Source organism: Tachypleus tridentatus, chromosome 7 (genome assembly GCF_004210375.1).
Source record: "Tachypleus tridentatus isolate NWPU-2018 chromosome 7, ASM421037v1, whole genome shotgun sequence".
Lineage (NCBI taxonomy): Eukaryota > Metazoa > Arthropoda > Merostomata > Xiphosura > Limulidae > Tachypleus > Tachypleus tridentatus.
In genome coordinates this window covers 190860588-190886957 of record NC_134831.1, presented here as the reverse complement: position 1 = coordinate 190886957, position 26370 = coordinate 190860588, and the positions used below count along the sequence as shown (strand labels likewise).

At 34.4% G+C, this 26370-nt stretch overlaps 2 long non-coding RNA genes across 4 annotated transcripts; one reads left to right on the top strand and one right to left on the bottom strand.

The window, feature by feature from the left end:
* The first annotated feature begins 345 nt into the window (after nucleotides 1-345).
* On the top strand, nucleotides 346-12867 carry LOC143257546 (uncharacterized). The gene is made up of 2 exons (XR_013031920.1): nucleotides 346-833; nucleotides 11565-12867. It is a non-coding gene; the product is annotated as an uncharacterized LOC143257546 (long non-coding RNA).
* LOC143257545 (uncharacterized) lies at nucleotides 3342-24540 on the bottom strand. Of its 3 annotated transcripts, none has more exons than XR_013031917.1 (3): nucleotides 24210-24540; nucleotides 11878-11972; nucleotides 3342-3519 (listed from the first exon to the last, which is right to left on the bottom strand). It is a non-coding gene; the product is annotated as an uncharacterized LOC143257545 (long non-coding RNA). The 3 variants fall into 3 exon arrangements; XR_013031919.1 differs by lacking the exon at nucleotides 3342-3519 and adding an exon at nucleotides 9599-9982; XR_013031918.1 differs by lacking the exon at nucleotides 3342-3519 and adding an exon at nucleotides 20503-20671 and having other exon boundaries at nucleotides 11863-11972.
* Between the last annotated feature and the right edge of the window lie 1830 nt (nucleotides 24541-26370).

Below are 26370 nucleotides of genomic sequence, written 5' to 3'. Positions count from 1 at the left end.
TGTTGGACACTCTTTGGATGTTTTCACAAGATACCTAGTACCTGTTAACGTTATAGGCTCCTGTACGTATATAATATCTTTATAAGTCTCTGCTTTAATCATTCTCAGTAAGTTCCGAATGTTGTTTCTGATTGAACCTTCTGTAGATGACCATTTTCCATGGAATTTACTGAAGAAAGTAGCATTTAACAGTTGTAATTTTATGCTATTAATTCTTTCAAGCGTAGGAAAAGAGTTTTGATAAACTTTCAATAATTGCTTCATTATACATATTTATTATTTTTCATAAATAGTTACGATTTAGTTAGATTTATTGTTAGATGGAATATCACTTAAGATGTCACTTTGCATTGTTGCTCCTGTTATTTTCATTATTTTTTCACGTTGTAATTAAGTAAATGTGCATTTTGTCTAATGTTTTTGAAAATCAAATTATATACCCATCTTTACCCTTGGTGAAAGCCCAACAAATACAGTGCAAGTTTACAAGTAAAAATGAACTCTCAGTTGATACTGGGTTTTATTTATAAATTTTTTGTAACAGACTTTAAATGTGTTATCTTAAAAGTTTTGTAGGTTACTTCAGTAAGACTGCACGCCTCCATTTGTTTCCTCTTGAGAGCTCGCACAAGTTGGCTGAAAATAAGCAAAAAATCTGTGAGGATTTTCACTAGCTTCATTTTCGAAGATTATTATTGTAAGACAGGGAAGTGGATCGGAAATGAAGACATATAGAAGTGGTTTCGAGAAACTTTGTTGAAATGGCAAAGTAGTTGCTTCACTTCGTGACGAGAAAGCCACTTCCGTCGGTTCTTTTTAAATACAATCAATTTGTGAGTAGAATTTTAGTTAAGATTCCTATGATCTAAATTTGTCACATTTAATGCATTAAATTTAATAATAATTTTGAATTTTGGTTCCACGGAAAATATGTTTTACTTCGAGAAGAAATATCCTTAAAAATGTCTTTATTATGGAATACCTTTCTAATGTAGGCTTAAGCGTTTATTCTAACCCTAGTATAAACCGACAAGTTAAATACTGTGTATCACAGAAAAGAACAGAAAACTTGCACAGTAGCAGTATTTTTATTGTCTGCACTGTAGCTGAACATTCCATTACTCTATACATTGGTTATTATAAGAAATAAACCAGTGTTGAAATTTTTATTTATAGACTTTTTGACTTTTAGAATTTTGTTGTTGTGTGAGTTTTGATGAAACTAAACTATATGCAGTAGTTATTGCAGTAACAATATACGAGGTATTGTACAAAATAGTTTCAAAAGTGTACTACGAATTTGGTTTGTTTTGGATTATTATTATAGTATGCAAAGTTTGGTCTGGGTCAGTCAACTTGTTTATTAGGAGTTGAGACAAACAAAAAGTTTCCCTTTATATTGGATAGTTACCGTATAAGTGAAGAACGCCTTTACCATGATTTCCATACTTCAATCTGCCGCTCGAAGCTTGATAAATTAATTCTGAATTATTTTATAAGGCCAACTTTAACATTCAGTAAAACGAAGTAAATTAAAACATTTTATGAAGAAACAAAAATATGCGTGAAAGCTGCTTACCAGTTATTGGTAAATTATTTAAACCTGCAATATAATATATGTTTGTTTTTTTAAAGCGCAACACTATACAACGAATATCGAAACTCAATTTCTAGCGACATAAGCCCACAAGCCTATCGCAGAGCCACCAAAAAGAACCGGAACGAATATACATAAATAAAATAGACATGTTAAGTTAATATTGATATCAAAAGGGAAAAATGAGTTAAAAAAACAGAAAGATAAAACTTATGATGAAACAGAACATACTTATAATTCAAAATAACTTTTAATAAAAATATAACGCTGCATAACCAGGATAAATTAAGTCGCTAGAGCACAGGCTGTGATGAGGGAAAATAAAATGTATCGTGGAGTTGATTGGAGAAGTAGGGCACACATACTAGTGATGATTCAACGTTAGTAACACTTAACCTCCTTTTAAACACTCGTACATGAAATGAGTAAGACAGTAAAATAATAAAAAACAACAACAACATAATTGTTTGTTTTGAATTTCGCGCAAAGCTACACGATAACTATTCGCGTTAGCCGTCCCTAATTTAGCAGTGTAAGACTAGAGGGAAGGCAGCTAGTCATCACCACCCACCGCCAACTCTTGGGCTACTCTTTTATCAACGAACAATAGGATTGACCGTCACTTTATAATGCCCCGACGTCTTAAAGGATGAGTATGTTTGGTGTAATGGGGATTCGAACCTGCGACTCCCAGATTACGAGTCAAGCGCCTTAAACACCTGGCTACATCGGGCCTACATAATAGGAAAGTGAGATGTGAGTGCTCAAGCTCCCATATATATATCACCTCTCACTGACTGATAGATAGTTTTGGAAAGGTAACTGCTATTAGAGAAAAGAATAGAAAATAACCGAGAAAGAAATAAGACCCTGCGGATGAAAAGTTGGATTTTTTCTAGTTCGGATAACTCGGTAGGGACTTTAGTTTATTATTTTTAACAATTACTGTTATTGAATAAAAAATATTTTTGTTCTGCTGTGCTATTAATATTAATTGAGTCATTTCAGCAGCTCACAACTTGGGTTGGAATGTCAACTTCAGAGGGTATTTTTTTCCTAAATCACCACCCACAATAATAGGACTTCCCCCACCTTCCCACCAATATCGAGAGACAGTGAAGGGTGTCATAAATGTGAGACGTTGTAGGCTAAAATACCCACATCTTGCTCCCCTATTTTCTAGTTCTTTTTTATTGTTTTATCCTTTATATGTGAGGCTGGACAAGTTCAGATCAAAAGACGGTGTATCTCCACCATTACATGGGTTGTTCTTTGAAAGTCACTCCAAAGACAAGGACAAATTATATATTTCCCACATTGTAACACTGTGCCTTGGTGAGTTTATTTTAGTTATACAGTGGTGTACTTTTATTAGGACTTGCTATTTATATATGTAACTAGAAACAGTACAAATATAGTTATGACACTGTTCGATGAGAAATATACATGTAATACATTTCGTTTGTTGAATGAATCTTTCTTATCAGCTACTACACAACTTTAACATTCTCAGTCAGTAGTTAACTTTATTTCAGTTAATTTAATTTTCAGAAAAGTTCGATTCATAAACTTTGTCCACATATTTCTTATGTTGTACAAAGACATTGTATTTGAAAGTTTATGTTTTCAATTATTACTCTCGCTTGCAAACTCATTAAAAACAATGGTAGAATATGTCGTAAATAAGCATAATCAGAATTAGCTACTATTTTTAACAAACGTTTACAAATCTGTTCTAACAACTTGCCTGAAATGGATGTTTTTTATGAATGGGATCAAGTGATATTTCGGTCGCTTCAAGTCATTCCCGGATGTAAAGACAACGATAGTTATTATCTGTACCTCGTGGGCAGTGGGGCATGATGTCTTTTTCGTAGGCAAACAGTTCGTACTCTCTAACCTTTTTCTGTAGATGTTTTCTCCTTAAAAAAAACAACAACAACAAAAACCATCAAACATTGTTGTTCAGACCGTAACTTCATTGTGTTTATTTGCACGTTTTAAACAGTAAAGAGGGCAACAATGAGTACACTACCAAAAAACTATATACACCGAAATCTTCAAATATTCTTCTATTTATTTATTTATTTTATTGACGCACGAACTAAATAATGATTAGACTTTAAAATACAGAATTACGATATTCAATCACAGTTACAAATAACGGACTAAAACTTGAAACGTAAAGGAGTGTGTGTGTTTTTCTTATAGCAAAGCCACATCGGGATATCTGCTCATCCCACCGCGGGGAGTCGAACCCCTGATTTTAGCGTTGTAAATCCGGAGACATACCGCTGTACTAGCGGGGGGAAACGTAAAGGAACACTAAATAAAATAATGTTTAAAAACTGTCTTACGATATGCCTAACAAACGACGAAATTTATTTACAATAAATAAAAATACGATTAAATAACATCTAACTCAATTTAATTCAAACGAAACTATAACTTTAGTTAGTTTAGTTTAACTTGTTTGATTCATTAATATAAAAACCTTATATTTTAACTTTGAAACATAAAAATACAATTGTGCGTATTTCTTTTCCTTAATAAATATAAAATTTCTCGCAAAGCTACACGAGGGCTATCTATGCTAGCCGTCCCTAATTTCGCAGTGTAAGACTAGAGGGAAAGCAGCTAGTCATCACCATCCACTTCCAACTCTTGGGCTACTCTTTTACTAACGAATAGTGGGATTTACCGTCACATTATAACACCCCCACGGCTGAAAGAGCGAGCATGTTTGGTGCGACGGGGTGTATGGGAACGTCAGCGTTATTAAAGCAGCGTAGCATGCTTGTAATGGGTTCATTCCGTGGTTATCACTCCGATAAAATCAAGAGTAATTTATTCTGCAATAATTCCAGGCGGAATGACAGGTCAGTTACACCCTTGTGCAAATTAATTGAAACAATACGGAAAATTACGATTTTTTCAATTTTTTTGCGTTTTATTTCTGAGAATCGCCGTTATTTTTCAGAACATCATTAATCCTCTTCGGCATCGAGTCCACGAGTTGACTGCAATCTTTACTAATTTTTGGATCGCGGTACCACACCTCAATTATGGCCTCAATTAACTTATCTTTCATAGTACAATCTTTTCCCCGAAGTCTTTCTTTACAAATCGCCCAAAGATTTTCAATAGGATTTAAGTCCTGAGGGTTTCTAGGCCAGTCCAGCACCTTTATTCGCGTTGTAATCATAAAATTCTTCACAAGTTTCGATGTGTGGCACGGAACCAGATCTTGCTGAAAACTGGAAATCTTTTTCAATTCTGGAACGACTCTTCTCTGCAAAACTCCGATGTACTGTGGTCCTCGCATCATACCTTCTACGATATGTAAGCCTCCGACACCATAGTAGTTGAAAAAGGCCCAAAACATCTTCTTCAAGGGATGTTTTACGAACTGATTGATGTGAGATCCTCGAAGTTTCTTACATGCAGACTTCTTTGACCCTGTACGAAGAAATGAGTATCGTCACTGAAAAATACTTTCCTCCATTGTTTTTTCTTCCAGTTTTTGTATTTCAGACCCCATTGATACCATTTTTTCTTCATTGAGTTGGTAAGAAGTTGTTTTTTGACTGGTCTCCTTGCCCTTCTAACGCAATTTCGAATGATGTAATATTCCTCAAAATTTAGTCATATATCCCAAAAATAGATCGACCGTACTGTAAAACACGGCTAATGACGCCGTCTGTGTGAAAAATGACTATTAAAGGAAATCAGCGGGTCCAGAGAGCCTACACCGGCCGTCATGCTGAAAATATTGTAAAATGACCATTTGTTTCAATTCATTTGCACAAGGGTTTACAAGTGTTTGATGTATCTATTAACAAGTCATTCAAAGAAAGTATCCGCAAGCATTATCATGTTTGACTGAATAAAGACAATCATGCTTTGACACCAAGTGGCGAAATACAAAGGGCATCAGTATCAGCAATAGTGGAGTGGATTTGAAAAGCTTGGAAAGAAGTGTCGGACATTATTATTAGAAAATCGTTTTTAAAATATTGTTTATCCAATGCTGAAGATGTAAAGCAAGATGACATTCTTTGGGACAATAGTCACTCAAGTGATGAAGGTGCTTCAACTTCAGAATATAACAGTGAATCAGGAGAAATATTGGAATAACGTTCTGATTAAATAAAGAAAGCAGAAGAAAATGAAAATTTCTAATTTCCTGTATATTTCACATACTTTTTTATTATATTTCATTTTAAATACATTAACATTTTTATTCGTTGATTAATTCTTTTAAAACATATTTATTCCTTTCTGATTATCATCCAAGTCTGTTTGTTTTTTCTGAAAATCCCTTTTTAAAAGTGGGATGAGTCTTAAATTCGAAGTAATACGGTATTATCATTGAGGAAAATAGAACAAATTTTGTAAGTAATAAATAACAACGTTAAGATTTTTTTATACTGTTCAGAAAGTTTTAATTTAAGGTCAGGTCAAAACTGAGTCGATAATACGAAATTAGTTATCCCAGACGGATACCGTGCTACACGTCACCAAAAGGAATGGGTTGAAAGGGTTGAGATAATGATATCATGAAAGACTGTGACGTCATATATAATATTTAAATAAACGTCTTTTTTTAACGTTTTACATATAAATGGCCAGAAAATATGATTAACTAATGAATTAGTGTTTTAAATCGATTATGTTAATTACAGCCATGTTGTGAGACATTGATACATGGCGTTTGCATAATTTTCTATGATGTCCTTGCCGCTTGTCATGTCGGCCTAGTATCTCGCCCCTACTGACATTTTGTAGAACTACGACATCATAATTTTTGGCGATATCACCGTCTTTACCATTTATCTCCCTTCTCAGAGGTCGACACAGGTATGGCGTTCTCTTGTGGAGTGTCGCACGGTTTCCGGAATAACTACTTACGGAACATGGATATCTGATTGAGAAAATAACTAAAGTTCCAAAGAGTTCTGCTTTGATTAAGGTTTTATTCGACTTGTGTTATCCAGAGCCTGAAGCTTAACACCTATAAATTGCATGAAGTTTTTAACCCTTCTGGCGTTGAAACATTCCTGTCTTTCAGCCTTTTATGATTGGTTTCTTAATAAGAAAATTAATATTTATGACTTGAGTTCAAACAAACTTTTATTTATATTTTATTAGTATGACGTATTAATAATATATATATATATACACACATACGCTAGTTGGATAACCGTACTGTGGACGGATGTTACGTATATTCATGTTTAATGAAAGGTTTCTTAGGACTTGAAAAGTTGCCTCTCTTACTTGTAATTATAAGAAACAAATAAATGCCCATAAAACCTGCAAATAAAAAAATGTGAAACTGCAAGTTCGTATACATCTCCACATGGACCCATTAAATCATTAAGTCAAATTTGGTAAAAATCCATAAAGAGGGGGCGAAATAGTATTTTAAAAACGCAACCCCCCATAAAAAGCGCAAAACGCAAAATGCAAAATTAAAACTTTGCTTGAATAATAAATTTTCAAAGTAAATTTGGTAAAGGTTCATCTAGAGTAGTAGTAGCAGTTGTTAAAAAGGCGAAAACACCCATAAAAATCACAGAATGCTAAATTTGAAGTTGAAAATTCGTATGTATTTCCTCATGGACCCATTGAAGTCCATATTCAAATTTGGTGAAGGTCCATCTACACTTTGCGAAGTAGTTATATGGATATATAACAGACAGTACCATTATGTTTTTGTATATGTGCTTTTACATCTCTTTCCAAATATATTTTACATTTACTATGAGAGACAACATTGTTATTTTTAAAAGTATCTTATAGAGGGCCGATAGTAATTACCAAGAACATATGAACGCTAGATGCAGTCATGTGAAAAGTTAGGACATCCTATGAAAGCCTGAGTATTTTTGTAACATTTTTGGATACATAGATATTTAATATCAATTTCAACAATACTGAGAGATTATAGGAATATAACTAAACAATTAAAACTGAAGAAAAGACTTTTCAAGATCTTCTGTAAATGTCATGCTACAAAAATACATATTCGAACTGAGGAAAAAGTTAGGACACCCTACACCCTAATAGCTAGTGTTACCCCCTTTGGCTGAAATAACTGCAGTGAAACGCTTCTTGTAGCCACATACCAGTTTCTGACATCGGTCTGAAGGAAGTTTGCCCCACTCCTCAATGCAGAATTTTGTCAGCTGTGAGATGTTTGAGGGGTTTCTTGCATGTACAGCCCGTTTCAAGTCACCCCACAGCATCTCAATGGGATTAAGATCTGGACTATGACCCGGCCATTCCAGGACTCTCCATTTCTTAGTTTTCAGCCAGTCCTTGGTATGTTTTGGGTCATTGTCGTGTTGCAGGGTCCAGTTCCGCTTCAGCTTTAATTATCGTACAGATGGTCTCACATGATCCTCAAGCACCCTCTGATACACAGTAGTATTCATGGTGGATTCTATAACTGAGCTGTTCAGGTCCTGCTGCAGCAAAGCTGCCCCAAACCATGACACTTTCACCTCCATGCTTCACAGTTGGTATGAGGTTCCTTTCCTGGAATGCTGTATTTGGTTTATGCCAAACATGTCCTCTGTTCTGGTGTCCAAATAATTCAATTTTGGACTCATCTGTCCAAAGAACATTAATCCAGAAGTCTTGGTCTTTGTCTACATTCTCTCTGGCAAACTTCAGTCTGGCCTTGATGTTTCTCTTAGAGAGCAAAGGATTCCTCCTTGCACACCTCCCATGCAAGTTAAACTTGTGCAGTCTCTTTCTGATTGTAGAGGCATGCACTTTCATATCAACAGTAGCCAGAGCCTGCTGTAGGTCCCGTGATGACATGTTAGGGTGTTTTGGAGACCTCTTTTAGCATCTTGCGGTCTGCTCTCGAGATGAACTTGCTTGGACGACCAGACCTGGGCATGTTGGCAATTGTTTTGAAAGCCCTCCGCTTGTTGACTATTTTCCAGACAGTAGAATGGCTGATTTCAAACTCTTTTGAGATCTTTGTAAATACCTTACCAGACTCATAAGCTGCTACGATTTATTTTCTGAAGGCCTCAGACAGCTCTTTTGCTCTTACCATGGTGCTTACTCTCACTTCAACAGTCAGGAGCACACCAAACTAAATGTCTGAGGTTTAAATAGGGCAAGCCTCATTCAGAATGCTGAGTAACGATCTTCTAATCATGTGCACCTGGTGTGATACACCTGTGTGTGAGTTGAACCATTTTAAGTGGGAATAAATGTGGGGGTGTCTTAACTTTTTCCTCAGTTAGAATATGCATTTGTGTAGAATGACATTTACAGAAGATCTTGAAAAGTCTTTTATTCAGTTTTAATTGTTTAGTTATATTACTTTAATTTTTCAGTATTGTTAAAATTGAGATTAAATATCTATATATCCAAAAATGTTACAAAAATACATAGGCTTTCATAGGGTGTCCTAACTTTTTCACATGACTGTTTATCGAACACAAACTTCCGTTGTTTAAATGAGTAACTGACAATAAAAAGATTAAAGTAGAACATAGTTTTAAGTGTTATATTAATTGACACTCCTGGTTAATTTTAATTATTTTCAGGAAAAATATGTTTTTATTATTTTATTACTGCAACAGTTTTTTTTCTTTGTTTTGATTGACGTCGTTACTTAAGTTGTATCCAGGATGACTGTACCGAGTGTATTAGTCTGTGAAGTTGGAAGTATTTCTGTCTCTTTATATTCGGCCAATGGGACAGTGAACGACTAGACGAACTAAAACTAGTTGTTGTTTTATTTGCCTGTTTCGATCCACCAACATTGATTAGATCGGGACTGACTATCACATTTTATTACAGAGTAAGCTTAGCACTATTGTCTTATGACGAATACAAGTAAAGGTGGTTCAATATAAAAGTATCATATCTCAACACTGTTTTTACACTGTTCTATTACTGTATAGTTGAAGAATTTCATTTCAAAACCGTTAACTTCGTTTTCAGAATAGACATCTTTGTCGGACCGTCGCTAGTATCACTGAGTGAAATGGTAAAACAATATATTTCCCTGGGATTCCATAACACTAGTCATGTCTTCCAAGCTACTTCGCAAATGAATTAAAATTTTGTGATAGCAAAAAGCAGAGTTACACTTTGTTTCTGAATGTTTTAGGCTTGAAAAATAACAGACAAAACGCAGTTTATTATCATTTTGAATGATACACAAGACTCTTAAATGTATGTCAGTGATAAGTTCCTCACTATCGCAGTAAATGGACGCTGTTACAGGTGAAGATGTCGCAGTTTCAAAGTTATCACCAGAGAGCGAATCAACAAGGACGCGTTGCTAGGCTGCCATGACAGGCGACCATTTTGTCGTAGTTTACCAAAGGACGCAACTCAACTTATGGAGGGCTGAAATTATAGTTTGCTATCAGACAAGTGGTCATAATGGATGATTAAATAACTACCAGAAAGTAGAGAAGTAGTTTCTAGGCTGTCATGACAGGTGGCCATGACTCATACAATACATATCTCATCATGTTGATAATTAATATTTTATTAAATAAACAGATTACCACTTCATTTCTATGCTCGGAAATATAAACATTTATTAATACTCCATTTCTAGCTCAGAAATTCATTCAGATCGAATTTTTAATATCAACATCCCGTCGCTTAGCTCAGAAGTTCACTATTATTGAATTATTGAAACAAATAATCAGCTAAAAAATTCGCTGCATAAAGGCTGCATAAAAAGTTCTATTAAGTTACTATAGATTTCTTGATATAAACATTCATTATTCTGTCACTGCTTATCTCAGAAGTTTATTAATAGGAGAGAAATACATTGCTATCGAAATTTTTAAGTACACATTTATTTCGATTGAATTTCGCTACACGGAAATTCATTGTTACTGAATACCTCAAATAAATACTCATTACATCTCCGTTATTTTATATAAAAATTTATTATGATGGTAATCTTAATATAATGCTTATAACTATTAAAAATTATAAATTTTTTATCAAGTTCTAAACATAAATACCCCATTCTGTAATTCAGAAATTCACTATTATCGAATTCATAAAACAAATGATCATCACAACTTCATTTCTCAGCTGAAAAACTTACTGTTATGGAATTATTAATGGAAAGATAATCAGTGCTTCATTTGTTAGGTGAGAAATTCAATATTATCGAATTTGTAATATAAAAACTCGTTACTATTGCAGTTTTTAACTAAGGAAATTTATGGTATGGAATGTTTAATACAAAATTCATTAATATTACGTTGCTGAACACTTAAATTCATATGTATCGAATTTTTCAAAAATATTCATGACTACTTACTTCGTTTTATTGATCTGAAATTCGTTGTTTGTTTACAAAATTCTTAATACGAATCCTCATTTCTCTATTACATATTTTTCAGACTCAGTTACGTCATCGTTATAACTTTACAGATTTTTTTCAACTTATTCTTTTAAATTGAAATTGTTTTTTAATTCTTTACACAGACCATACTATTCCGCAGCCTGGAATTGTTATTTATATTTTAATTGTAACTCATTATTATACCACATGTTAAGAATTATATAATTAATAAACTAAAACTAACTGATTGTGTTAACTAAAATGTTACTGGTCTCTGTGCCCCTTCTGTGAGTTTAAAGGTTCTCTTAACCTTTATTTATTCTTATTTTTGCTAAATCTATACTAAGCACAGAATAACAAAAGATTAGCAAAAAATCATTATGTTGTGTCATTTTATAAGTCAAAACCCCGAAAGGTAGATCACACTGAAACATTAGTGAAAATAAGAAATTTTGTTTTGTTTTGAGAATTTTATCATGCAAAAGTTTTATATTCATGACAGAAGGAACACAGGAAGCTATTTAATGGAATACTAAAATCAACTTTCTTCTTATATTAATTAAAATGACTTAATTTCAATTTGGGTCACTGTAATCTCAATACTTTTCTTTGTTTTAGGGCTAAGGAAGATACTCCAGGCTTGATAAAAAAAAAGACGTTTATGACCTCTTCAGTTTACTCTAGAAAATAATAATATAATTTCTGTGACTTTTATTCATGCATGATGACTCACTGCAATGTTAATTACTGTTATACAACTATCATGTGCTCTCCCTTTCAACATCTGAGTGCTATCGAAGAGTCGTGTTAGGAAATCAAGCATGACGAATCCCCGATGATCTACTTTTGTTATTGTTTGAATGAGATTATACGAGGAATAGTTTCCTGTAATCATCTTGTTCATGTGACCCTTATTAGAAGAAATACTCACGCGGCCTCGTTCATTGCATTCGTTGTCCTCTCCGTGTTCTTCAACTCACCTGCTTTCGACGATACGTCACGTCCACAGAAGAAAAAAGTTGACTCCTGAAATAAGGATTTGATCTTGGCGAGGCTATAAAGTTTAATTTTCCTTAAGTAATTACAATACATAAATAAGAAGAGGTATGCATCAAACCTGACCCTTCCACTTCTCCAAAAGGAAACACTTCAACATGGAAAAAACAAACAAACTTAAGTCCTTCTTCTGTATTACAGAAATAATGAATCACACATAGTCCAGTAAAAATGAGGCACTTTTACTTAACCTTGGAGATCACGAAAGAAGCAATGATAAGATAGTTTTATATTTCCCGGAAGATAACTTAAACATAGAAAAACAAAATATACAACACTGGATGTTAAATGAGTTGCACTTGTTAAGTAGTTTCTTTTTATAAACCAACATAATCAGCCAATGCTTGAAAATTGTCGAGTCAACCAAAGGTTACTGAGTGGTATTTTCTTAGACTTGTGAAATATTGCCAAAAGATGGCCTTAAAATAATAGAAACCTTGATTTCAAGAATGAGTAAAACTGCAAAAATTTGTTCTAGAAAAAATATAAAATATACACATACAGATACAGAGGGCAAGCTATAAGGAAACATCTATACAGCGTGTCACATGAGTAGTTATTAAGCACACGCACTTCGAGATTATTACCCGATTGGACTGGATTCGTGACTCCAATTATGCCGATACCCCTTAACTCCCCGCACTGTTACCAATGTTAGTAATGAAATATTTGTAGAATTAGTATAATAATGGGGCCATGGGAAATGTTCCTGTGTCACCACATCTTCATTTAGACTCTAAATGTTGTGTGTTATTAGGTTTATCTTTATAAGACATTATATGTATATAGTTCGATATTGCTCTTGTTATTATTTTCTCTGACTACTCCTACATACATGTATCACAATATATTTCTTTATTTCGCTGCTTCTTTCAAGGTATCGATTTGGAATTATAGTTTTCTCATAAAATGAGGATATACGCTTTTCGTTTTTTTCTTCTTCAAAATACAGAGATGAACAAAAAACTGTGTAGACCAGCGGTTCTCAACCTGTGCGCTATAAACCCCTAGCGGGCCTCGGCAGTACAAATCAAGTTTCTGTGTTATATCAAAAAGAGGAATTACAGTACAGTGGATTACATCCAAATACTGTATGATTTGTAAATTTGTTTAAACCTACTTAATTATCTCTGTTCTGCTTTATTTTATATTGAACAATCAATATCCGTAGACAGATATATCTAAAAGTTTGTCGTTGCTTTGAGAAGGGAGGAGGACAAGGTCGAGAACCAATGGTTTTATTGGTAACATATATTAATTTCGTACAAACGAATTCTGGGTCGCAGGAATAGTGAATTATAGTATATCAGCCACACAGTATTTGTTATACTAAGTGTTGAATACAACAAATCACTTTACATTAAAATACTGTGGTTCAGTACAAAGCTACGTATACAATACGCCTACGAAATATTTTCCCGTTAAATCAAGAGCTATATAAAATTACGAAACAAGCAGTAAAATTACATATGATTGTTGAATAGCAATAACTGCCAAATATGTTCAACTTGTGACTACATACGACTATTCAATGCTTGTTTTCTTTTTCCACTTGATACTTTTTGCACCACAGTCTACGCACGTCACAGAAACTAATTATGTTTGTGTGGTATTCTCAGGTTCATTGACTTATCTTAGAGCAATAGATCAGGAACCACATAGTAAGAGGAAGCTCACTATAAAGTTATTCGTGGAGCGAAATTATGAATTATGAGACATCGACTGAACTTAAAGTAAAGACTTTAGAGTTAACTATAAAGAAGTCCCCCGCTGATACAACGGTAAGTCTATGGATTTACAACGCTAAAATTAGGGGTTCGATTCCCCTCGGTGGACTCACCAGATAGCCTCATGTAGCTTTGCTATATGAAAAAAACTCAAACTATAAATAAATAATTATTACACAAACAACAATCAAAGTTTAAAACAAGTATATTTGGGGTGCTTTTACTGGAGCTAGCAAATTAATATATGTAACCAATCGAATCAATAATCTATTATGTAAGAAGTTAAGAAAACATGATATTGTATGTTAATAACAAGAGTGCCATTCTTCACATGTTAGTAGACACAATCCACGTAACCAATGATCAACATCGCTTCAAAATAAGACATCACTTGTTTAGAAGTAACGGCCATCATCACTTCAAAACAAGTTCTGTCTTATTTTTGTAGCATCAATCGACTTGCTAGTAGTACAAAAGATCACTATGTGTATACTACAATAAACTTTATTGGAACCTTTCTCATGTGTTACACTCTATTTAAATGATCCAAATCCATTGGTAATTATGGTGAGAGAAATGTTGTAGCTACCTTGACCGACATCTTATATGTATGGTAATTTTGATTTTTCTTAAAAAATGAGAACATTAAAAACATAGCATGTCTGCATACCATATTTGTAAGCTTTCACTTCAGTTACATAAGGAAAAACATAAGATAATGATATTCTCAGAACCACATTATTTCAGCATCAACAAAAACTATAAAAAAGGCTGAAGAACAAGTACAAGCTAATATTATTTGTAGCCTTATTCTTTTGTTTACAAAAAAAGTGTACGAAACAAACACAAGTTAACAGTAACTTTATTCTTTTAGTTACAATAAGATTAAACAACCACAAAGTTGATAATATTTGTAATCTTAACCCTTCAGTTTCAAAAGGATTAAACAATAAACAGAAACAAGTCATACTTGTAGTTGTGGCTTTTAGCAAAAAAAATCACCAAAAAATAGTTACTAATCGTAGCTGTCGTCTTATTATTTTAGCAACAATGCTTGAAAGATTTGTTTGTTTACAGTTGAGCAGAAAGCTACACAATGAGCTATCTGTACTGTACATGCCACATGTATCGAAACTTGTTTTATCGTATTTGTAGGGTTGAAGAATGTTACTTTTTATTTATATGACAGAAGGAGGATGAACTAGGTGTGCATTTTTCAGTTGTGAACCAAAACAACATATTAATCGAGAACGTGACATCAGTAGGGGTTGAGAAATGATGATGTAATAATCTAAATTATCACGCCGATAGAACCAGGGTGCAACAATAAGCGGAATTTAAGTTTAGCACTTACCAAAAACACCGTTAATAAATACGTGACTGACCAAACTTGATACTAATGTTAATGAACGTTAAAACATAAATACCGATATTATCTGTTTCAAATGATGGAATCAGGAAAAGATCTAGAAGAAGAAGGAAAACCTAATTAAAAGAACACTGTTACAACCCTCCCTTTCTATATCAGTAACAATATCGATTGATAAACAGTAATAATTCATCAGCTATATCGTTCGCTATTATATCGTCACTGAGTTCATGAAGCTTATGGCAGGGTATTTATTCATTCGGTTAGGTCACGAAGGTAGATCTCATGTAATCATGAATTTACATACAGTCATGTGAAAAAGTTAGGACACCCTATGAAAGCCTGTGTATTTTTGAACATTTTTGGATATATAAATATTTAATCTCAGTTTTTACAATACTGAGAGATTATAGGAATATAACTAAACAATTAAAACTGAAGAAAAGACTTTTCAAGATCTGTAAATGTCATGCTACAAAAATACATATTCGAACTGAGGAAAAAGTTAGGACACCCTACACCCTAATAGCTAGTGTTACCCCCTTTGGCTGAAATAACTGCAGTGAACGCTTCTTGTAGCCACATACCAGTTTCTGACATCGGTCTGAAGGAAGTTTGCCCCACTCGTCAATGCAGAATTTTGTCAGCTGTGAGATGTTTGAGGGGTTTCTTGCATGTACAGCCCGTTTCAAGTCACCCCACAGCATCTCAATGGGATTAAGATCTGGACTATGACCCGGCCATTCCAGGACTCTCCATTTCTTAGTTTTCAGCCAGTCCTTGGTATGTTTTGGGTCATTGTCGTGTTGCAGGGTCCAGTTCCGCTTCAGCTTTAATTATCGTACAGATGGTCTCACATGATCCTCAAGCACCCTCTGATACACAGTAGTATTCATGGTGGATTCTATAACTGAGCTGTTCAGGTCCTGCTGCAGCAAAGCTGCCCCAAACCATGACACTTTCACCTCCATGCTTCACAGTTGGTATGAGGTTCCTTTCCTGGAATGCTGTATTTGGTTTATGCCAAACATGTCCTCTGTTCTGGTGTCCAAATAATTCAATTTTGGACTCATCTGTCCAAAGAACATTAATCCAGAAGTCCTGGTCTTTGTCTACATTCTCTCTGGCAAACTTCAGTCTGGCCTTGATGTTTCTCTTAGAGAGCAAAGGTTTCCTCCTTGCACACCTCCCATGCAAGTTAAACTTGTGCAGTCTCTTTCTGATTGTAAATGCATGCACTTTCACATAAACAGTAGCCAGAGCCTGCTGTAGGTCCCGTGATGACATGTTAGGGTGTTTTGGAGACCTCTTTTAGCATCTTGCGGTCTGCTCTCGAGTTGAACTTGCTTGGACGACCAGACCTGGGCATGTTGGCAGTTGTTTTGAAAGCCCTCCGCTTGTTGACTATTTTCCAGACAGTAGAATGGCTGATTTCAAACTCTTTTGAGATCTTTGTAAATCCCTTATCAGACTCATAAGTTGCTACACTTTTCTTTCTGAAGGCCTCAGACAGCTCTTTTGCCCTCACCATGGTGCTCACTCTCACTTCAACAGTAAGGAGCACACCAAATTAAATGTATGAGGTTTAAATAGGGCAAGCCTCATTCAGAATGCTGAGTAACGATCTTCTAATCACGTGCACCTGGTGTGATACACCTGTGTGTGAGTTGAGTCATTTTATGTGGGTATAAATGTGGGGGTGTTCTAACTTTTTCCTCAGTTCGAATATGCATTTATGTAGCATGACATGGCCCGGCATGGCCGAGCGTGTTAAGGCATGCGACTCTGAGGGTCGCGGGTTCGCATTTCTGTCGCGCCAAACATGCTTGCCCTTTCAGCCGTGGGGGCGTTATAATGTGACGGTAAATCTCACTATTCGTTGGTAAAAGAGTAGCCCAAGATTTGGCGGTGGGTGGTGATGACTAGCTGCCTCCCCTCTAGTCTTACACTGGTAAATTAGGGACGGCTAGCACAGATAGCCCTAGCGTAGCTTTGTGCGAAATTAAAAAACAACAACAAAGAAACAAAAACAAATTGTAGCGTGACATTTACAGAAGATCTTGAAAAGTCTTTTCTTCAGGTTTAATTGTTTAGTTATATTCCTATAATCTCTCAGTATTATTAAAATTGAGATTAAATATCTATATATCCGAAAATGTTACAAAAATACTCAAACTTTCGTAAGGTGTCCTAACTTTTTCACATGACTGTATCTTTTCCTACGTTAATAATACCTACAGGTCACTGTTAAAGAAGCCAGTATCAGATATATAATAGATACATATTTATTCAAGATAAACATAATCAACTAGAAGGTGATTTAGTATTTTAACGTAACTAAGACTGCATAGATAAGCGATGAAGGAGTAATAAATGAACGATAAACAAAATCACACCAACAACAAAAAGTTAGCTCACAAGGGCAGTGGTATAAGAGTAAGTTAAAGATTGGGGACGAGTCAGTGCACCCTTGTTACTAGGTGTCAGTGCTTGTTTTTTGCTCTTTGTCTGATGTACATTAACGTAAGATAAAGTTTAAAGATTATAATCGCAGCTATTTGCTAGAAAAAAATATTAACCTTGGTGATATAATAGTCAAGAAAATTAGCCTAGTATGTGGTAGGCCCTGGTGTTGTCAGGTGGTTAGGGCGTTATCTGAGAGTCGGGGTTTGAATCCCCTCACATCAGAACATACTAGCCCTTTCAGCCGTGGGAACTTATTATGTGACGGTCAATACCACTATTTGCTAGTAAAAGAGTGGCCCAAGAAGTGGCGAAGGGTAGTGATGAATAGCTGCCTTCCCTCTAGTGTATCACTGCTAAAGTTGAAATGGCTAGAGCAGACAAACAAAACAAGTATGTGGTAGCAGAAATGTTACAATTTAAGTAAGAGTGAAGTATTTAGTATCAAAATTAATTTCGGTGTCACGATTGTTTGCTCAGGAAGGATTATTATGCATATTTAGTTACTTGGTCGATTTCACGCGTAGTTCTACAATTAACTTATTTTTATAAGTTAGGTTTAGTTGTTATGTCTTTTAAGTTAAGCACAAAGCTATATAACCACGGTTTCTAGTGTAGTAAATCCGAAGGCATATTGCTCTCCTATTGGAGGGCTGTAAGTTAGACATAGTGTTGTTAGTGAAGGATTTCTCTTAAAACATTATTTATGACAATAAGCTTACAACGTGCGTTAAAGTGAATGTAGGTTGAAGAAGTGCTATTGAAAATTGCAAATAGTAAACTAATTCATTATTATTAAATATGCTGGACTTGACATTATTTTGACCAAATAATCCATAAAAAACCTACCCAATAATAGAATATGTTATAACATATATGTTACAACTAAGACTAAACTTCAAACTTGGGTGACCAAAAAAAGGTAAACTTGTTAGAGATGATAGAACAATGGAAACATGTGGAAAGGGACAGAAAATAAGATGAAATAAAATTAAAAGATGATCAAAGGGTAAGAAGTTGAAATTTAATAGAAGTAATAAAAAACAAAAATAAATCTGATAGATGACAAGGCTGATTAAACTATTGGAGATGCGCTAGCCGTCTATAATTTAGCAGTGCAAGACTAGAGGGAAGGCAGCTAGTCATCACCATCCACCACCAAATTTTGAGCCACTCTTTCATAAACAAATAGTGGAATTGACCGTAGCATTATAACGTCCCCACGGCTGAAAGGGCGAGCATGTTTGGTATGACGGGGATTCAAACCAGCTACCCTTATATTACGAGTCGAGTACTTCAACCATCTGGCCATACCGAGCTGTATCTAAACAAGTCCTATTTTGCATAAAATATGTTATTTATTTTACAGAGCACTTTGATTCATGTTTCTTAGACTAGAAAGAAAACATTTTTATATCCAAGTGAAATTTTACTTTTAACATGTTACTGAAAAGTAATAAAAACTATTGCAATTAATACTTAATGTCAAACTGTTAAGATTCAAAGATGGTTTTCTATTCGATACATCTAATCCATGTTTTTAACTGAAGTATTTCGCTATAAAACTTATAAGACTAAAACACTGATGAAAAAAATGGAGAAAAACTTAAGTTTAAATCATAGGATTAGATGTATCGAATAGGAAACCATCTTTGAGTGGTGGGCGGAGCATAGATAGCCCATTATGTAGCTTTATGCTTAATTTTGAACAAAAACAAACTCCATACGGGGAAAGCCAAAAACAGATATAAAAATTTCTCTCTCAAAATTGCGGTGTGTAGAGCTCAGTCAAATTCTCTTAAACTACAAAGCAACATGTTTCCACTGCATGGATATAGAAACCCAGTTTGTAGCGGAGTGAGTCCGCAGACATGCTGCTGTGCCACAGAAAAGCCCCAGTATAGGGGCAAATATCGCAAGTTGAGACCAATAATATAAGTTAAAAAGATTATTTATTCACCAACTACTTATAATATAGTTATAGCTTTTAAGCAACCTAACTTTTACAGTAAATTTAAGAAGTGTAAAACGGTTTCTGTTGGCAGTTTTTATATGCATTACAGAATAGTAAATACCACTCTAAACATCTATAAAAACGTGTTGATGTAAACAATTAGCCAAACAAAGTAAAACCGTACTTATAATTTCTCCTGTAGTTTCATACAATTTATTATAAAATATTTTAGATACTGCAGATGTATCTAATGTAATTGACAAATTTGTCTGGAGTTAGCCATGACTCAAAAATGGGGAAGATCTAAAAGCTTTCTCCCAGCAGGTTTGAAAAGACCAAATAAATTACTTAATTATCAGCTGCTCAGCGACATAGCGGTATTCCTGCAGAATTACAATACTAGAAATCGGGTTTCGATACCCGTGGTGGGTAGAGCACAGAGAGCCCATTGTGTAGCTTCGTGCTCAACTTCAAATAAACAAACTTAATTATCTATTGTATACACTAGAGGGCGATATAAGATTACTTCGGTTTTTTTCCCAAATAAAACAAAATCAGATTAAAGGAAACAGATTATAGTGAGCTAGACTTGTCTGCTAGGAGAGGCTGCTCACGAATAATGAAAGTGAAACTAGGCTGACACAACCTCTCTTCCACGCAAAATAAGAATACAATAGGCAGAGGGTACGCCCATTCACGTGATCGTGAGCCATTGGTTTTTGTTTGTTTTTTTTATAAATTTTTCACAAAATCAAAAATTTGAAAACGGAGAATCTACGTCATATAAATAATATGAACTTCAGTTTAAAACTACAAAATATTGCCCTGGTGACAAACACTCGTAAAGTGAATGGTTCACTCTTACGCAGTAATATAAAACATACTATTTTCTTTTTTTCAATCGTTTCGTATTTTGTCGCGTCAGATGACTTTCAATGATATTAGCTGCCATATATTAACTTAACAAAAAAGAAGTACTTAGCCTACCTTAACGCTTCTTATATGGCTTGAGTTTTAGTTGGTGTCGACTTATAAAAATACTAGCTGCGTAGATATTTAAGACTATATCTGCACACAGTCGATTGATCCTCATGAAACGAAAAGTTCTCGAATAAAATTGGCTGAATAATATATGTAAGTATTTGCTGCAGGTGAACTAAAAAAGAAGGAATGAAGAGAGGTTAACATGATCAGAAAAAAAGGACTAATAAGATTACTGTTATCAGCACATGAGAATGACTTGCACCATTAGCGAAAGGAAGAGATGAAATGGTAACAGAACAAACAAAGCTGATGGAACTGATAATACATTAGTATGATCATTAGAAAAGATAGTTCAGAGGTTAGTACTACCACCAGAAGGATAGAATTGAGGTACGTAAAGTCAGCAGATGATACAGAACAAAGGTTAACATGATCATCAGAAGAGGCTAATCAAAGGTTAGCATGAGCAGAAGATGAAAAAGATGACATGTAATATGACAAGCAGAAAGGCTAGATAAAATTTCAGAATTATCAACAGAAGGGAGAAACATAAAGGTTATTGCAATAAAAAGAAAGAGTGGAATAAAGGAAAGTTTTTAGGATAAATGAATTGTTATTCAAAAGAAGTTACTAAATAAATTTAGCACACCTAGCAGAATCACATGATGAATAATTGAACTTAAGGGAAGGATGAAGCTTTACCCCAATAAACAAAAGGCTATTACGACCATCATATGAGACAAGTGAAAGTATACAATGATTAGTAGAAGGGAGAAATGAAAGGTTACTGTGATCAAACAGGAGATAAAACTGATGAGAGCAATCAGAAAAAGGAATAGACCAAAGCATGGCATGAATCTGAAAATGGATAAATGAAAGGTTAGAACGATCAACAGTATGAACAGATGAAAAGTTACGATACTTTAAAGATGGCTATAATGAAATGTTGCACGGTTAGAAGGTGCAACACATTAAAAGTTATGATATTCAGTATTAGAGATAGAGTAAAGGTTAAGAAAGTCAACAGAAGGGGCAGATGAAATGGTATCATAACAAGCAGATGGGACAGATTAAAGTTTAGCAGAGTCTACACAAGTGATTAATGGAATTTTAGCTCTATCAGAGGGGATACAAAAAAGGTGAACACGACGAAATGTTCAACAGATGTGATGTTAGTACACTGAGAATAAGGAATAGAAGAAAGATGAGCATTATAATCAGAATGGAGGGATGAAAGGTTAGCACAATTACCATAAGGAACAGATAAAAGATTAGCAACGTCAACAGAAGTCACGAGTGAAAGGTGAAGACAATAAGCAGAAAAGAAAATAATAGAAGAAAGGTTAGCATAGTCAACAGATGAGCACAAAAAAGAGCATTAGCAATATCAGCAGAAGAGTAGAATGAATCGTTGAAAGGAACAGCAGAAGTGTAAAGTGAAAGAGCATGACTAGTAAAGGTGTCTGATAAATGGTTAGGATGTCCAGAAGATGGCAATATCAACAAAATGAGCAGATTAAAAAAAGATGTGTGATGACTGGAAAAGATATGTGAAATGTTTCATTACAAACAGATGAGATGGATTAAAGGGTAGTATAATCAGTAGAGGTACAGGCGGAGGGCTAACATGATCAACAGATGTTAGGTCAGAACCATCTCAAAAAGTACCAGATGAAATGTCAGCACCATCAACAGAAAGGCAGGTAAAATATTAACACAAACAAATGAAAGATTAGTATGATAAGTACAATGGATAGTCATGCTTACCAGATGGGAGAGATTGATGAATTGATAGAATGATCAAAATTAGGGGTAGAGAAGGGGCAGATAAATGATTAGGAGAAACGTTAGCATTATTAGCAGAAGAACAAATAAAAAGTTAGTACGATCAGTAGGTAGGAGAGGTTGAATGTTAGCACGATCAACATATGGGACAGGTAAAAACTTAGCATTACAATCAGGGTGGAGGTATATGAAAGGTTATCATGGTCAGCCGATTGGATATAAGAGAAGTAACCACAGACAGTAAATGGAACAGATGATAAATTATAAGGATCAATAAAATGGACAAATAAAAGTGCACTAAAATTACCACAAGTGACAAATGAAATGTTTCTATATGAGAAGATGATATGGATTAAAGGTTGTTATAATAAGTAAAGCATATAGACTGAAGACTAACACAATTAGCATTCGGTACAGATATAGGGTTAGCATCATCGATATAAGCAATAGATGAAATGTAAGCATGATCAGTATGAGGGATAGATGAATGAGTATTATGATAAAGAAAAAGGACACATGAAGGGTTAGCATAATAAGGAGAGAGGACAGGTGAAAGGTAAGTACGACCAGTGGGTAGGATAATGAAAGGTTATAATTGCCAGGCGTGGAGGCGTTACAATGTGAGAGTATTTCCCACTATCCGTTGGTAAAAAAGTAGCCCAAGAGTTAGCGGTGGGTGTTGATGACTAGCTGTATTCCCTCTTGTCTTTTACTGCTACGTTAAGAACGGCTAGCGCAGATAGCTCTCGTCTAGCTTTGCGCGAAATAAAAAAATAAACAAACTTTCATCTTTACGTGTGCGAAAACTGTAACGTTAATTAAGGTCACAGTATATGTTCTGTTAGCTTTATGTTTTTACCCTACGCAAAGTCTAGCAAAAACCATTAGTTAAGGAAAATTCGCCCACAGGAAACATACAACTTTCAGCTTCGGTGAAGTGCAAGTCATGCACGAAACAAAACAATTAACTGTCAGCGGAAGTAAGATTGGCACCTATATTGAAATGTTATAAGAATGCATATTTATTTATTTTTATTTCACATTTATAATCATACGAAAAGAGGTAGAAACTCTATTAACGATTCTTGACTCAAAGGGTGAATTTCTTAAGTTTCAAGTGATCCGTTAACAGTTTCTTTTGAATCTCTCGCAAAGCTAAAGGAAGGATATATGCGCTAGCTGTCTCTTATTTTGTAGTGTAAGACTAGAGGGAAGGCAGTTAGTCATCACCAACCACCGCCAACTCTTGGGTTTCTTTTTACCAGCGAAAAGTGGGCTCGACCGTCACATTATAACGCCCCCGCGGCTGAAAAGGCGAGCATGTTTGGAATTATGGGGATTCAAACTAGCGACCTTCGGATTAAGAGTCGAGTACCTTAACCACCTGGCCATTGATCCCTCAGTACCTTCTTTTTAGGCAGGAGAAATAATTTAACATTTCTGTATTTTGTTTCTGTTGTCATATAACGCTATACTATAGATATTTGCCATTCAATACTATTAAGGATACAAAAATTAGGCAATTTTTCCCATAAACAAAAAATAAATAAAACTTTCTTCAAGTTATGATAGACCACCTTTTAATAATTAACATTAAACAAATACCATTTAATAATTAAGATTTCACAAATAATATGTAATAATTAACATTAAACAAATACCATTTAATAATTAAGATTTTACAAATAACATGTAATAATTACCATTAAACAAATACCATTTAATAATTAAGATTTCACAAATAACATGTAATAAATAACATTTTAATCTTAATTATTACATGTTATTTGTGAAATCTTAATTATTAAATGGTATTTATTAAACTAACATTTGACAAATAACAGTTAATAATTAAAATTTAGAAACAACATTTAATAAGTAATACTTCACTAGTGTTAGGTTTTTGAACCATAAAATACTTCTACCATTTCATTTCAGTTTCTAGTGTTTCATTAATCATGCCAGTAAACGTCAGAAAGAATCCAGAAACTAAGGTGCAAATTTATCCTGCAGAGTTCACGGATGAAAAAGGAAAGTTGACGCTAAGAAACATCCGCCTTATTAGCAAACTATGTCAACTTTTTTATAGTCTCCCAGTGAACTAACAGGTTCTCTCGCTCAAGGTTAACATAAATCACCTTGAGACTTATGGCAGAACGTCAAACTCTCAGAAATTTTTGCTTTAAGACGAAGCGTTAAACCTGCATGAAAAAATAAAGAAAGAAAAAAGAAAACTCTCAGTGTGATGTGAATGTAAATCTTAACTTTTTTCCCAGTCTAATTAAAAGTAACACGTCAATTAAGTTGTTAATATTTTAATGATAACATAGTTGGTGAATAATCAGAGTTTTTTGTGCTAGATTATCTTCAGTTTATTTCCTGACATGAACTGCTGACAACCACGGAATTTGTTAAAACTAGATTCTTTGTCGGTAGAATGAATGTGAAGTAAGCATGTTTATTTCACTATAGAACATCCTATGATAATAATCAGTGTCGTAACTGAATTTCGTAAGTGCCCTCAACCATTGTTGTTAACTAGTGTGAGGTACAGCACGAGGCTTGGGAAGGAGAAAACCAGTAGAAAAGTAATATTAATAATAATGAACCACTTTCGATAACAGCTGAACAAAGAAATTCGAATATTATCTGTCTAAACCCAGAACTCGGCAGGAGCGGACTATGGTAAAGAAAACATTTCGTTGTACGTCTGCCACATTTTGAATATAAATCAATGTTTTTAATCCACTCTCATCATTATAAAATTATTAAGTATTGCAATTAAAAATACATATATAAAATGTTACTAATTATTTAATTTGTTTTGAAACGCATGCTGTCTTTTTTGAGTTTGAAAACAATTTTTGCAAATATTGTGACGCAAAACAACCAAAAGTCTCTCGTGTAATTAAAAGTACAATAATTTCAGTAAACGATGTACAAATAATATTAATCCATGTCATGACAGCCAGAGCTAAACCGTTGGGCAGATGAATAGAAAATATAATTTAGAACTTTAGAACAACATTCTAATTCAAAATCAGAAAACAGATGCTAGGACAAACTGGTGACTTTTAAAGTCCCCCACAGTTAACGCGTAAAGTTAAACGCTGCAAAAAGAAGATTGTTTGTTTTGGAATTTCGCACAAAGCTACTCGAGGGCTATCTGTGTTAGCCGTCCCTAATTTAGCAGTGTAAGACTAGAGGGAAGGCAACTAGTCATCACCACCCACCGCCAACTCTTGGGCTACTCTTTTACCAACGAATAGTGGGATTGACCGTCACATTATACACCCCCACGGCTGGGAGGGCGAGCATGTTTAGCGCGACGCGGGCGCGAATCCGCGACCCTCGGATTACGAGTCGCACGCCTTACGCGCTCGGCCATGCCAGGCCTTGCAAAAAAGAAAGAATGAAACTAATAACTTATCCAGTTTAATCTTAAATTCACATTGATTATTCACGTGTTAAGTAATAAAATGTAAAGCTCCAATAATCATTCCCCTGTCACAGGTTTTGCGCAAGTGCAGTTTTGGTTTCATTATTCCGTTAAGATGATCCTTTTGTCTATAACTCTTGTTAAACTGATCATACAATGACAGATGCTTTAAATAACTCTATTCAATACATTGTTTTAATCTGTGAATAGCATTATACAAAGAGGTGCACTATATTTGATAAATATGATAACACAGGTCTGTTTTATTTTTCTTTATGAAATTGTTTCGATAAACAAGTAAAAATTGATATTACTTCATTAAAAAGTTCATATATAAGATATTTTACATAAGTTAAAATTAGTTGGTGCTATACTAGTCTCCCTCAATGGTGTATACTATACTAGTCTCTCTCAATGGTGTATGAAAGGTTTTTCTAAAGTTTGTTTAACAATTTCAGAAAGTAATACATATGAATATGTAGATACTACATATCATAATATCCACAGTATGTACTTTATATCTATTCACTTCATAAATTATCAAAATTCTAATTTTGTAACATTAAATCCGGCTGAGATCATGTGTAGCATTCAGCCTGGGGTGTTACTTCTGTGCAGCTTTTTGTTGCATTATGATCTATCACATA